Genomic DNA, 13,427 nt, shown 5'->3' on the forward strand with positions numbered 1-13,427 from the left:
TTTTCTTATAAAGAAATAGGGAGAGAGAGAGAGAGAGGAAGGAAGACACCTATAGCACTGCTTCCACTGCTTGTGAAGCTTCCTTCCCACCTGTAGAAGAGGACCTGGTGCTTAAACCCGGGTGCTCACACATTAAGTAGAGTGTATGCTCTAAGTGTGCCACTGCCCATCCCCCTCCATTGTTTATTTCTCATAAATTTTCACTATCAGAATCTGAATTCATAATTCTGACTACATCATCGCTATGTATTGCAGGCATTAAATGAGATGACAGTATCTATCAGAAATAGAAAAGTGATGTTTGTTAATGTATTCTAAATCATTATTTGTTACAGTGGTGACATTGATGATTTAGTTTTTCCTATCAGATCTCTGAGTAGTTACTGTTAGTGACGTTGGGTAGGTTTTGTATTTTCTTATCTTGACTGTGGAAGGTGAACAAAAACACCTAATAACAGCCATTTTCAACTCTGGCTGCAAATTCACAATACTGGGTAGTTTCTAAATACAAGAGCTCTGACTTCTCCTCTATTGCTCTGGATTAAGGTTCAGATAACTGTTCCATGAACAACCTCACCGGTAGCTGCTGATAGGCATTTTGGATAAAGACAACTAGTATGAAGAAATATTCCCACTGGCTTTAAACTTTATAATCTCATCAGTAAAACTTAAAATTATTCCTCAACTTTAGAGTAAGATCATTTTGAGAAAACCTCCAGACAGACAAGTGAACAATTGTAGTGAACTTCTTAATCTTCCAGCCAGAATGCCATCAATTTAAAAATGGTGATATGTATAGTATAAAACCAACTTCATGAGGAAAGTTGTGAATATTTTGTGAAATAGGGTATTTTAAGTGTTTAATTGGGAAAAAGTAAGTCTGAGGGATTGGGTTGTGGCACACCTGGTTTGCATTCCAATGCCTAAAGACCCAGGTTCAAGCTTCCTGTTCCCACCTGAAAAGGGAAAGCTTTGCGAGTGGTGAAGCAATGCTCTGTCTATCTCTCCTCACCCTCTCCATTTCTGGCTGTCTCTATCCAATAAATAAATATAATAAAATATATTTTTAAATAGCAATTATTTTTATAAAAGTAAATCTTAATCAGTGTTTTATCTGTACTAGAGTTTTTTTCCTAATCTTCCTGACCCTCCTCCTTCATATACTTATAGGAACAAAGAGAGATTATTGTCTACATAAAACAGCGTTCACTAACAGTTCACTAACAGTTTTGCAGTTCACTAACTGTTCACTAACAGTTTTAGAAATCTTCCTCTAAACTCTCCAGTGCAATAGATTCTGACCTCTACTGACTACTTGTATTTGAAAGATTAGTAATGACCAAATAACTAGATTTTACATTTTATTAATTTCAATTAATTTAAATCTAAACAAGTACATTTTAATGTCATAAATGTAATGTTATCATAAATTCAGAGATATATCAAGGGCATCCATAACTGACTGATTATTTGTTCAGCACTGATAGTGATATCTAAAAAAAATAATAAGTCTGTATACAGCCCTAAAATAAGGGACAGGGTTTAATATCCATTACTTTTGCAATATTTATTTCTGTTTCTTGGATTTAAATAGATTCTTATAATCCCTATAGATTTTCCTCTAGTTCACATTTTTAGTAAATTTTATTTAACAATCAGAAAACTGTATGCTAGCAAAAGTGCCATGTGCCATAGGATGCTAGAACAAATAAACCAGAATTTCAACATCAAATTTCCTGTGTTCTGAGAGTGCAATATAATATTTGTAGGCCCCCAGATTCTGCATGTGACTTTGGGTGGAACTTCACATTTTCCTATTGTAAAGTGACTTAGGCATGAGGTAAAATCATTTGTAGCTGGCCAAGACCCCACAATTATTCTCATCTAGTGATCATCTTTCTTTAATTGGTGTGGCCAAAGGTTTCAGTATTATGATAGAGATGCCAAATGTTAAGTGTGATCATAGACTTTTCTGTAGTTGCAAAATAGGTAGGGATCTGAACACCCTGAAGTTGTTTAAGGAGCAGAGCTTGAAGAATGATTTTTTTACAGGTTCAGATGCTGTATATTTTCTAAGATTTGAAGGAAAACTTAGCTTAAATGCAGCAAGGAACCTATCCATGAAAATGCACTCATATCAATGTCAGAATCTGTTGCTGCATGCTTAATTCTTGGTGATCTGGGGGGCTTTAAGAATAGTATTTGGCCATGGATACATCGCTTGAATAAAGTACTGGCAGGCCTAATTTCCTGAGAAAGAGATGTCATTCCCATAATTATGAGAGAACAGCTTGCTTTGTGCCAGTTGTCTTCCAGAAGCAGAGGCAGGTCTGAGCAGTTTAAATTACAATGTTTGTAAGTGAACCTGAGAGAACAGATCCTTTCTTCCACAGATAAATGGGACCTTCAGGGTCACTTTCTTGAAATGCTGATAGATTTAAGAAATATTGGAGGACAATGGAGGTCTTTACAATGGTGCAAGAATCAATTAAGTTGGCCTAGCAGTATATTTGTGTATAGTTTTTCTACTTATGAGCTGAATTTATCACCATGAAATATGTACTTCTCACAAAGGGACAGACTTAAGCCAAAGAGATAGTACTTTCACACATTTTACAGTGGGAATATATTTCCCCCCAATCAAACAAAGTTTATATTTAAAAAGGAGAGGAAGTAAAAGAAGAAATATTAGGCCCTATTAATTATGTAGGACACAAGCTCTGAAGTTTGTTCTAATTCTCCTAGGATGCCCACGTCCTCTAGTGAAAAGGCAGGTTTCTTTAAAGGGCTATATTAATTCTTTTTGGTCTCTAAGGTGTTATCTAGCATGTTAACATCATTTGTATCAAATACTACTTACTACTTTTCACATCAATAAAAACAACTGGAATAAAACTGGTATCAAGGTAACTGCTTTATGTTCCCAGAAACCTGTTTTGTCTTCATGTTGTCACTGCTATTTTTAGCTGCTTGTGAGGACAAGTGCCGTTCTTCAATCAACATGCCTCCAACAGCGGGCATCATGCCCTGGCCTTGCAGGCAGCTTGTTAGGGGCATTATTGAGATCAGAGTCCAAAACAAAGCAAGCCCTTATTTACCGTTTAAATTGGTGATCATCCATTGGCTATTTCTCTGCAAGCCTGCTGTAAATGGCACCAGCTTCCCTGAGATATGTCTATTACAGTAAAAACTGTAATCTCCTCATAGGGCAGTCTAGGAAATCTTGACTGAGTATGAGAGGGAAAAGGCATGCTCTCAGGTGTTAACTTATGCATTCCCTCTAAAAAATAAAGAAAAAAACCAATAAAAATCTGAACTGATATATGAGGCTAGTCTAAAAGAACAAGGTAGAGTGGATCCTTTTGCCTAAAGCAAGAGAGACTGGTTATTTGTCACTATGTCTATGCGTGAGAACTGTCCCCCACTCTTCCTTTTTTTTGTGAGCAACCCCAAGGCCTGTCAGTGTCAGCAGTGGTTTATTGGCTGCAAATATAAATATAAATATAAATATAAATATAAATATAAATATAAATATAAATATAAATATAAATATCTGTGAGAAAAGATTATTTAACTTGGACCTGGAAAGAACTTCTAGAATGTACAGGGTAATAGGAAAAACTAGTAGAAGCGTAGCATAGAAAAAAGAAAATCAATGCTGAAATCTCTTTCTCAGGCTCAATAAATAAATTTATTTATGTAAACTCACAAATACATTCACACCGAGTTCTTTTTATTCTAAAAAGGAAACAGGTTTATCTTCTGTGTGTAGTTTTCTGTCATTAACCCTAACCTACATTAGCTGATCTTCCTTCACAAGATGTATAACATCTTTAAGAATTAAAGAATTCAAAATCTCAAGTGAAACATATTTGGTAGGAGAGAAGGTTTTTTTAAATTGATCTGTTTTTCCATACATGAATCAATTTACTTAATACTTTCTATATTTCTCTTTTGCATACTCTGTTCCCAGTTTTAAAAAAAAGCTCTAGAGAGTACTTATTCTTTGCATTTCTTATGCCCCCTCCATACCTCAGTTCCTTCTCAATTTTGTGTTACCACCACTTAATTAATATCATTCCTGCTGAGATAGCCTCCCAAGACTTTCATCCTAAAAATAGGCTCCGAGCTCCTCAGAACACATTGATCATTCTTGGGAGTCTCTTGATACATGCCTGCATTAAACACTGTTTGCATTTTCTCCAGATGTTGAGGTTTTAATTACCAGACTGTACATGGCACATAAATAAGCATCTAATTATTGACTCCTGGTCTCTTTTCTTCCTATCTTGGACATGCTTAATGCCTCTTGTCATTTCTTTGAGTTGTCTATAGCTTGCATGTGACTTTAGGGAAAAGCAAAGAGATGTGACTGGCAGTATCCACCAGCCAACTTCTTTTAGGGAAAAATTTGGAATCATTAAGTGAGGACCTAAAAATACTAGAGGTACTAATTTTAATTTTCTTCTTTTGTATTTAACCAATAAAGTAACTGAGTCCTGGTTTGGGCAGTGGCACACTTGGTTGAGTTCATACACCACAGTGCACAAAGACCCAGGTTCAAGCCCCTGGTTTCCACCTGCAAGGTGGAAAACTTCAGTTGGAACAGTGCTATCTCTCTCTCCCTCCCCCCTTCCTCTTTTCTTTATCTCCCCTTCCCATTCAGTTGTGTTCTGTCTTTATATAAGAATAAATAAAAATAAAACAAATTTTAAAATAATAAGAAAAATAAGCCTGAGTCTCCAACTCTTCAGAAACATCCCTGAGCTTTAAAGTGACACCTCCCACATAGCGAGCGCATGCGTGCGCGCGCGCACACACACACACACACACACACACACACATATAAATGAGACTTTTTGACTTTCGCTTATCTCTAAAACCTCTGCTTTGCTTTGATAGCCTGTGTCCCTCTCTTCTTATTTTGTTTGCTTTTGCCCATAGCTCCCTTTAGAATGCAGGGTCTTGAAGAGGAAGTGCCTTGATCAATTCTGTGATCTCTTAATACATCTACCCAAGGCCTTTGCTTATAGTAGGTGTCCAGCATGTGACTTTGAATTGAATTCAACTCAGGTTGGTTTTGAATGCATTGGCTGGAACTTGAAAGGAAGAGTGCATTATGTAGTCAAATTCTGACACATTTACTTTCTTTATTTATAAAGTTAAGTCTTTCAAGTGGATAAACAAGGGTAGTAAAAGTTTCCCATAGGTCTTAGTCATTTCTGGGTCATTATATATTAATTTTAACTTTTTCTAGTCAAGAAGAACATGATTAAAATTTAAAATGCCAGGACTTTGCATAGTACTCACTCAACATTATCTGGTGAGGCCATAGGGAACTAGCATTTTGTATAATGCATCAAAAGGGGTGTGTGGCATTTCCCTGGGTGGACACTCAGCACTCACTCATTCTATTCTGTCTCTTTGTACATGCAATTACATATTTGCCTCTATTTTCTTTTTAAATAAACTATGTTCCATTCATAAATAAATGTGATGCATAAACTCAAAAATATAGTAGAGGGGAGTCAGCCGGTAGTGCAGCAGGTTAAGCGCACATGGCGTGAAGTGCAAGAACCTGTGTAAGGATCCCAGTTTGAGCCCCTGGCTCCCCACCTGCAGGGGAGTCGCTTCATGAGCAGTGAAGCAGCTCTGTGGGTGTCTGTCTTTCTCTCCCCCTCTATGTCTTTCTCTCCTCTTTCCATTTATCTCTGTCCTATCCAACAATGACGACATTAACAACAATAACAGTAATAACTACAACAACAATAAAAAAACAAGGGCAACAAAAGAGAAGATTAAAAAAATCAAAAATAGTAGAAATAGCATTTTCCATGCTTCAATAAAATGGACAAATTTAGTGAATGTGTACCTACTGCCTTGTACTTCGTGGTACTAGGCAAGTGTGGCTTAAAGGAAAGATGATTAACTTTCATCCTTCCTGGGTCCAGTCCAATGATTACACTATTGCAGTCTATAGAGCATTGTTTTGTTCTTTTAAATTTAAAAATCTAGTCAACTCTAAGAAATTGTGCTGTATCTATATTTCCCACCCTCTGAATGATTTTGAAGCATGCATTTAAGCACTCAGATTTCAAACAAGATCCAAAATACTAATCTCAAAATATCTCTGTTGGAAACAGAGACAGAATTCCAGGAGAGTGTCCTCAGTGTCCTTGGCAGACTTGAGGAGCCATCTAAAATCCCAGACTGCACAAAACGCAGTTGGGCAAAAACAGTAACCTAGGTAATTATCTGACTTTGCACTAACCTGTACCTGTAATTGTCATATACCTCGTACTATTTTATATACATCAAAATCCAAATCATAAGCTTCACAAATAAATTAAAATAAAATAAAAACTACCAGGGCAGGGGAGGTGGCGCACCAGGTTAAGTGCACGTTGTACTAAGAGCAGGGACCCGCACAAGAATCCCAGTTCAAGCTCACAGCTCCCCATCTACAGGGAGGGGTCACTTCACAAGTGGTGAAGCAGGTCTGCAGGTGTCTGTCTTCCCCTCACCGTCTCTACCTCACCCTCCTTTCTCAATTTCTCTCCTATCCAATTAAAAAAAGAAGAAGAAAAGAAAAAAAATGACCTCCAGGAATAGTGGATTCATAGTGCAAGCACTGAGCAGGTACCCTGGCAAAAAAATAAAATAAAGTAAATAAATATCTATAAAAATCAGTCTTTTCATTTTTAGCACAACATGTTGCATAGTAGATACCTAGTTTGTTGTATTTAGTCTTATCTGTCTCTAATGATAAAGGAACAAAAGACAGGTTTAGAATATACATGGTTTCAGAGATCCAAACTAGGTAGTAGTTTACAGCTTTCTTGAATGTAACATTAATACTGAGTACTTTTTTTGGAAATAAGCTTGAATATTAATATGACATATTTGTTATTCCTCATTTGTAAGATTTTGTGTCAGTCACAGATAATAAGCATTAATTTATGAAATATTAATCGTGGGTTACTGATTAAAATGAATAAAATTATTAATAAAATTCAAGTTTGTAGAGTACTGATATTATTTTTCAGTATTTTGTCACATCTGATTTTTGAAACATATACCGGTATCTGGATAGACAATTAGGTAAGTGGCTGATAAATTGATTGATCATCTTTTGTAAGTTTAGTCAGTGCCTGTCATCAGTAAACAAGTTAGCTTCAGGTAGTTCTTTTCTATCAAAAGGAGAAACTGAGAGTTGTAACTTTTCATTTTATTTCCTGTATAAATTATGGGGTAAGTCTTGATAGTGAAATCATTTATATTAGTCTCCATGTTATAGAGATCGATGTGTGAATTTTGAATATTTCTTTAATGTTGACTGAATTAAGAATGTATGTTGCTTCTATAATCAAGTGAGCAAGATATCTCAAATAAGAATGAAGCAAGCCTCTATCAGAGGATACTCATTCTTCATATATGCGTAATAAATTACCTACTTAACCTTCTTTGAGGCAGAAGTTTTTCATTTAGTTATGCACCTATTTATTTGTGGGTTTATTTGTGCCTCATCATTTCTCCTTTTTAAGAGATCCTATCCCCTGAAGTCAGGCTGGTCTAATGTTAAATGTCCATCCATTACCCTTTTGTGAAGGTCAAATGCATTATTTCAGGTTGTTTCCCAGTTATAGTCTGCTGAGGAAAATGGTCAGAGGTCTTTTCAACAGTCTGGTCTGTTTGCTTCCAGCATACTCCCTGTGGTTTCTCAGAGGTTTTCATCATCCGGTACTTGACATACTGTATCTAGAACATTTGTTTCTAGTGAATAGCCCAGGCTGCTCTCGTGATGGATGGAGATGAATGCTAGCTGCTACAGGAAATTTGCCGTATTTACTAAGGTGGGGATGCTTTGCTCCAATATATCAGATATGCCCCAAGTTTTCCCTCGGTGCTGTCAAGAAAAACAAAGTCAATGTTGATGACTTTTTAATAAAACTACAGTTTTTCTTGCCTGGAAAAATTAAGACAACACCACCAGCCTCAGGAGCAAACATATCCCTATGTAACCATTTGTTTTTCTGACTTAGCTCTGTTTTTGGCCAGATTCTTTGATAGTTTTGCACCTGTTTTTCCAGGCATTCACCTCCAATTTTACTGAGTCCCTAAGTGTTAACATGGTTAACATGCTTCTCATTCTTCTCATTCTCATTCTACATTTCGAAGTTAACTAACTTAAATACCTTTTGGCAGAATAAAAATAACTATAGTCAGCAAGGTGATCTTAAACCTTCATATGTTAAAAAAAAAAAAAAGACTTCAGTATGAGTTGTACAGTCTGGGAAAGAGAAATCTCTGGACTGCTTTGTGCTGTACATGTTTGGTTTGGGATAAGAATTCTAAGTATGTCGATGATTGACAGCATTTATCACAGGAAAATGAGCATGCCTGTAGTGTAGAAAAGGACATTGTAGATAGATATGGAAGATGAAAAGTGAGGAACAATGAAATCCTGAATATACAACCTCTCTGATAAGAAGAGGTGTAGATAGGTACAGATGTTAAACCAAGAGGGAAGATGGTATAGACTAAAGAATTTAAAGTAACAAAAGAGTAGCAATTGAATGCTGAAGCTAAGAGTACAATGAAGACATGCGATAGAAAGGAAAGAATAATAAAATCATAAGTACTTTCAGCAGTAGATCAAGAGTCTCTTGCGAATTCTTGGAGAGAGGAAGGCTGATTTACTGGGAACTTATTAAGACTTTCAGAGGGAGAACAATTTACTCTTATCTTTCTGTTCTTACTGAATGCTTTCAAAGGGTAAAAGCTGCTGATGACTGTGGCTAAAATTGGTTTTGCCAAGAAAGAAAGCACAGTTATGACTCAAGTGTGGGGGTGTGGCAGGCCAAAATCTTGACTCCCAACTTCTTAGCAGCAAGTTCAGATATCATTGCCACTGCGTGTACTTAAAGAATTTTTGTCCTTGTGAGGCTGTCATACGTAGTTGTGTAGTTATGCTCCTACTCCTGTGAGGACTAGGACCCCTGTGGGGACCTCTTGTATCTGAGTGCACTGTATTTCTACAGCACTTGTCAGACATACAACTTAGCATCTCTTTTCAGTCACCATGAAGCTCCAGTTGTCATTTGAAGGTGGCCTTGATGATTATTTGCCTGATGGTAACATTATTTGTGGTATACTAGCTAATATAATGGACCCTTGAGTCAGTCTGCCTGACTTTAAATTTCAGCTAAGCCCATGTGCTAGGCATTTGACCTTAGACAGGTCTTACTTGGTGGTTTGTTATGAACTTCTCAGTGATATAGTTTCCTTGTCTCCAACATAAAATATAATGATTGTGTCAATAATGTAAGGTAGCTAAGGAAAGGGTAAAACAGGCAAATAATAGTGTATAATACATAACAGCATGCTATGAATGTTAGTCTTGTTATCATTATAAACTTTTTTAATTTTATGTTCATTATCAACTAAAGCAAAATTATTGTTTTTTATCATTAAGTCTATTTTGTGCTGGTATTATTTAAGTATTAGGAAATTGTGGGGCACAGGAGCTGGGTGGTAGCACACCTTGTTGAGTGCACATGTTACAACACACAAGGACTTGGGTTCAAGCCTGTGGTCCTCATCTGCAGGGGAAAGCTTTGCAAGTAGTGAAGCAGTGTTTCAGGTGTCTCTGTCTCTCTCCCTCTCTATGACCCCTTTTCTTCTTGATTTCTGGCTATCCAATAAATAAATAAGATAATAAAAAATTGGTAAAAACACTAAAAAAAGGAAAGAAAGAAAGAATGGGACAGGAAAAATAGCTCACTTGGATAGTCTGCTGCTTTGTTCATGTACATCCTTCCACCACACTGAAGGAAGTGTCAGTGCTGTAGTCTCTCTCATTTGCTCTCTCTTCCTCTCTATCATTTCAAAGAATTATGTTAGAGAATTGAGTAGAAATATAAGATGTTAGCCTTGCTCTTAAGGATCATGCAGTCTGGAAGAGGAGATAAATGTATAAGCCATCCACTATAGTACAGAACATATTTATCATAATAGCTATGTATATATAACTCTACCTTTAGGAATTCAAGGAGAGCTTCATAAAGAAGCAAATATATGTCAAAGAAGAAGTGGAAATGAAAATGAAAGCAGTCTTTGAACAGATTTGTTGAGGAAACTAGTGTTCACAGATCACTGGTGCATACATAGTATAAATTACCCTACATATAAAATGGGTAGGTTTATGCCTATTTTGATTCTTTAAATATATATTCCATTTATGCCATGATTATTAATAATTAGACTAATAATGCCTTATAACCCAAACTGAATTATAATTTTAGTATAATAACACAATTTCAGTTGTCATAAACTTTTTTTTTTTGCCTCCAAGATTATCACTGGGGCTCAGTGCCAGAACTATGAATCCACTGCTCCTGGCAGACATTTTTTCCATTTAATGGATAGGATAGAGAGAAATTGAGAGAGAAGGGGGAGATACAGAGAGACAGAAAGAGAGACAGATATTTGCAGACCTGTTTCCCAACTTGTGAAGCATCCCCCTACACACACACACACACACACACACACACACACACACACACACACGTACGTGGGGAGCCAGGGGCTCAAACCCAGATCCTTGCACAGGTCCTTGCATTTCATACTGTGAATGCTTAACTGAATGTGCCAATGCCAGGCTTCTGTAATAAACTTTTAATTGCCTTGATTATAAAATCAATAAATGGGGAGTCAGGCGGTAGCACAGCAGGTTAAGCACACTGAAGCAAAGCGCAAGGACTGGTGTAAGGATTCCGGTTTGAGCCCCTAGCTCCCCACCTGCAGGGGGGGGGGTCACTTCACAACCAGTGAAGCAGGGCTGCAGGTGTCTGTTTTTCTCTCTCCCTCTCTGTCTTCCCCTCCTCTCTACATTTCTGTCTGTCCTATCCAACAACAATGATATCAACAACAACAACAATAATAACTACAACAATAAAACAAGGACAACAAAAGTGAATAAATATTTTAAAAATATACCTTTCATGTGGGAGAAAAAAATAAAAATAAAAAATAAATAAAATGAATAAATGAGCGATTTTGACATTATTAAGGTTGAAATAATATTAAATATGTTATATATTTTTATATTCAACGTTTCTCTTAAGTAACTCCTGGTCATTCAGTTCTAGTGATAAAATTTGGAGGTACACTTTTAAGATGAAATTAATGGACATATGTTTTATTTATTTATTATTTTCAGGAGGGAGAATAGATTTATTTTTTGTTTCTGTTTTTTTTTAACTTTCTTTATTGGGGAGTTAATGTTTTACATTCAAAAGTAAATACAATAGTTTGTACATGCATAACATTTCCCAGTTTTCCATATAACAATACAACCCCCACTAGATCTTCTGTCATCCTTTTTGGACCAGTATTCTCCACACCCCGCCACACACCCCAGAGTCTTTTACTTTGGTGCAACATGCCAATTCTAGTTGAGGTTTTACCTGGGTTTTATCTTCTGATCTTCTTTTTCAACTTCTGCCTGATAGTGAGATCATCCCATATTCATCCTTCTGTTTCTGACTTATTTACTTAACATGAATTTTTCAAGGTCCTTCAGAGATCAGCTGAAAATGGTAAAGTCACCATTTTTTATAGCTGAGTAGTATCCCATTGTGTAGATATACCACAACTTGCTTATCCACTCGTCTGTTATTAGACACCTGGGTTGCTTCCAGGTTTGGACTATTACAAATTGTACTACTAAGAACATATGTGTAAACAGATATTTTTGGGTGGGTGTGATGTGTTCCTTAGGATATATCCCCAGGAGAGGAATTACAGGATCATAGGGTAGGTCCATTTCTAGCATTCTGAGAGTTCTCCAGAATGTTCTCCACAGAGGTTGGAGCAACTGACATTCCCACCAGCAGTGCAGGAGGGTCCCTTTGACCCCACTACCTCTCTAGCATTTGCTGCTGTTACCTTTTCTGATGTATGACATTCTCACAGGAATGAAGTGGTATCTCATTGTTGTCTTTATTTGCATTTCTCTGACAATCAGACTTGGAACATTTTTTCATGTGTTTCTCAGCCTTTTGGATCTCTTCTGTGGTCAATAATCTGGCCATGTCCTCTCCCCATTTTTGGATGGGGTTATTTGTTGTCTTGTTGTTGAGTTTGGCAAGCTCTTTATGTATTTTGGTTATTAAACTCTTGTCTGATGTATGGTACGTAAAGATCTTCTCCCATTCTGTGATGGGTCTCTTGGTTTGGGTAGTGGTTTCTTTTGCTGTGCAGAAGCTTTTTAATTTGATGTAGTCCCATAGGTCTATACTTGCCTTAGTCTTCTTTGTAACTAGATTCGTTTCATTGAAGATGTCTTTAAAATTTATGCTGAAAAGATTTCTGCCAATGTTTTCCTCTACATATATGATAGTTTCTGGTCTAACATCCAAGTCCTTTACCCACTTTCATCTTTCCCCATTTAAGAGTCTGGGCACCTTTGTCAAAGATTAGATGTCCATAGGTGCGTGGGGCTTACTTCTGGGCTCTCAATTCTATTCCACTGGTCAGTATGTCCGTGTTCCAGTACCTAGCAGTTTTGATGTCAATGGCTCTGTAATACAATTTGAGGTCTGGGAGTGTGATGCCTCCAGTTCTGTTCTTTCTTCTCAAGATGGTTTTGGCAGTTCTAGGTCTTTTCTGGTTCCAGATAAATATTTGTAGCATTTGTTCTATTCTCTTAAAAAATGTGGTTGGGATCTTGATGGGGATAGCATTAAATTTGTATATGGCTCTGGCTCTATATTTGATGATGTTAATTCTTCCAACCCATAAACATGGAATATCTTTCCACTTCTTTGTGTCTTTTTCATTTTCCTTGAGTAGTGATTCATAATTTTCAGTATACAAGCCTTTCATTTCTTTGGTTAGGTTTATTCCTAGATATTTTATTGTTTTTGTTGCTATAGTAAAAGGAATTTATTTCTGGATTTCAGCTTCTTCTAACTTAGTGTTTCCATAGAGGAATGCCACTGACTTTTGAATGTTAATTTTGTAGCCTGACACATTACTGTATTGCCTGATGATTTCCAAAAGCTTCTTGCTGGATTCCTTAGGTTTTTCTATGTATACTGTCATGTCATCTGTAAATAGGGAGACTTTGACTTCTTCTCTTCCAATCTGTATGCCTGTAATTCCTTGTTCCTGCTGATTGCTATGGCAAGAACTTCCAACACTATGTTGAATAGTAATGGTGATCGTGGGCAGCCCTGTCTAGTACCTGATCTGAGTGGAAATGCTTCCAGTTTTTCACCATTGAGTATGGTTTGGCTGTAGGTTTGCTGTATATAGACTCCACTGTCTTCAGGAATTTTCCATCCATTCCCATTTTTGTAGTGTTTTGATCACAAAGGGATGCTGTATTTTGTCAAAGGCTTTCTCTGCATCTATTGATATGA

General features: G+C 36.7%; 1 protein-coding gene across 3 annotated transcripts in view; it reads left to right on the forward strand.

Annotated features, from left to right (window-relative positions):
* SORCS1 (sortilin related VPS10 domain containing receptor 1) overlaps positions 1-13,427 on the forward strand; it is a 633,466-nt gene that overhangs the window by 351,280 nt on the left and 268,759 nt on the right. The window lies entirely within an intron of this gene.

The sequence above is a fragment of the Erinaceus europaeus genome, chromosome 14 (assembly GCF_950295315.1).
Source record: "Erinaceus europaeus chromosome 14, mEriEur2.1, whole genome shotgun sequence".
Classification (NCBI taxonomy): Eukaryota; Metazoa; Chordata; class Mammalia; order Eulipotyphla; family Erinaceidae; genus Erinaceus; species Erinaceus europaeus.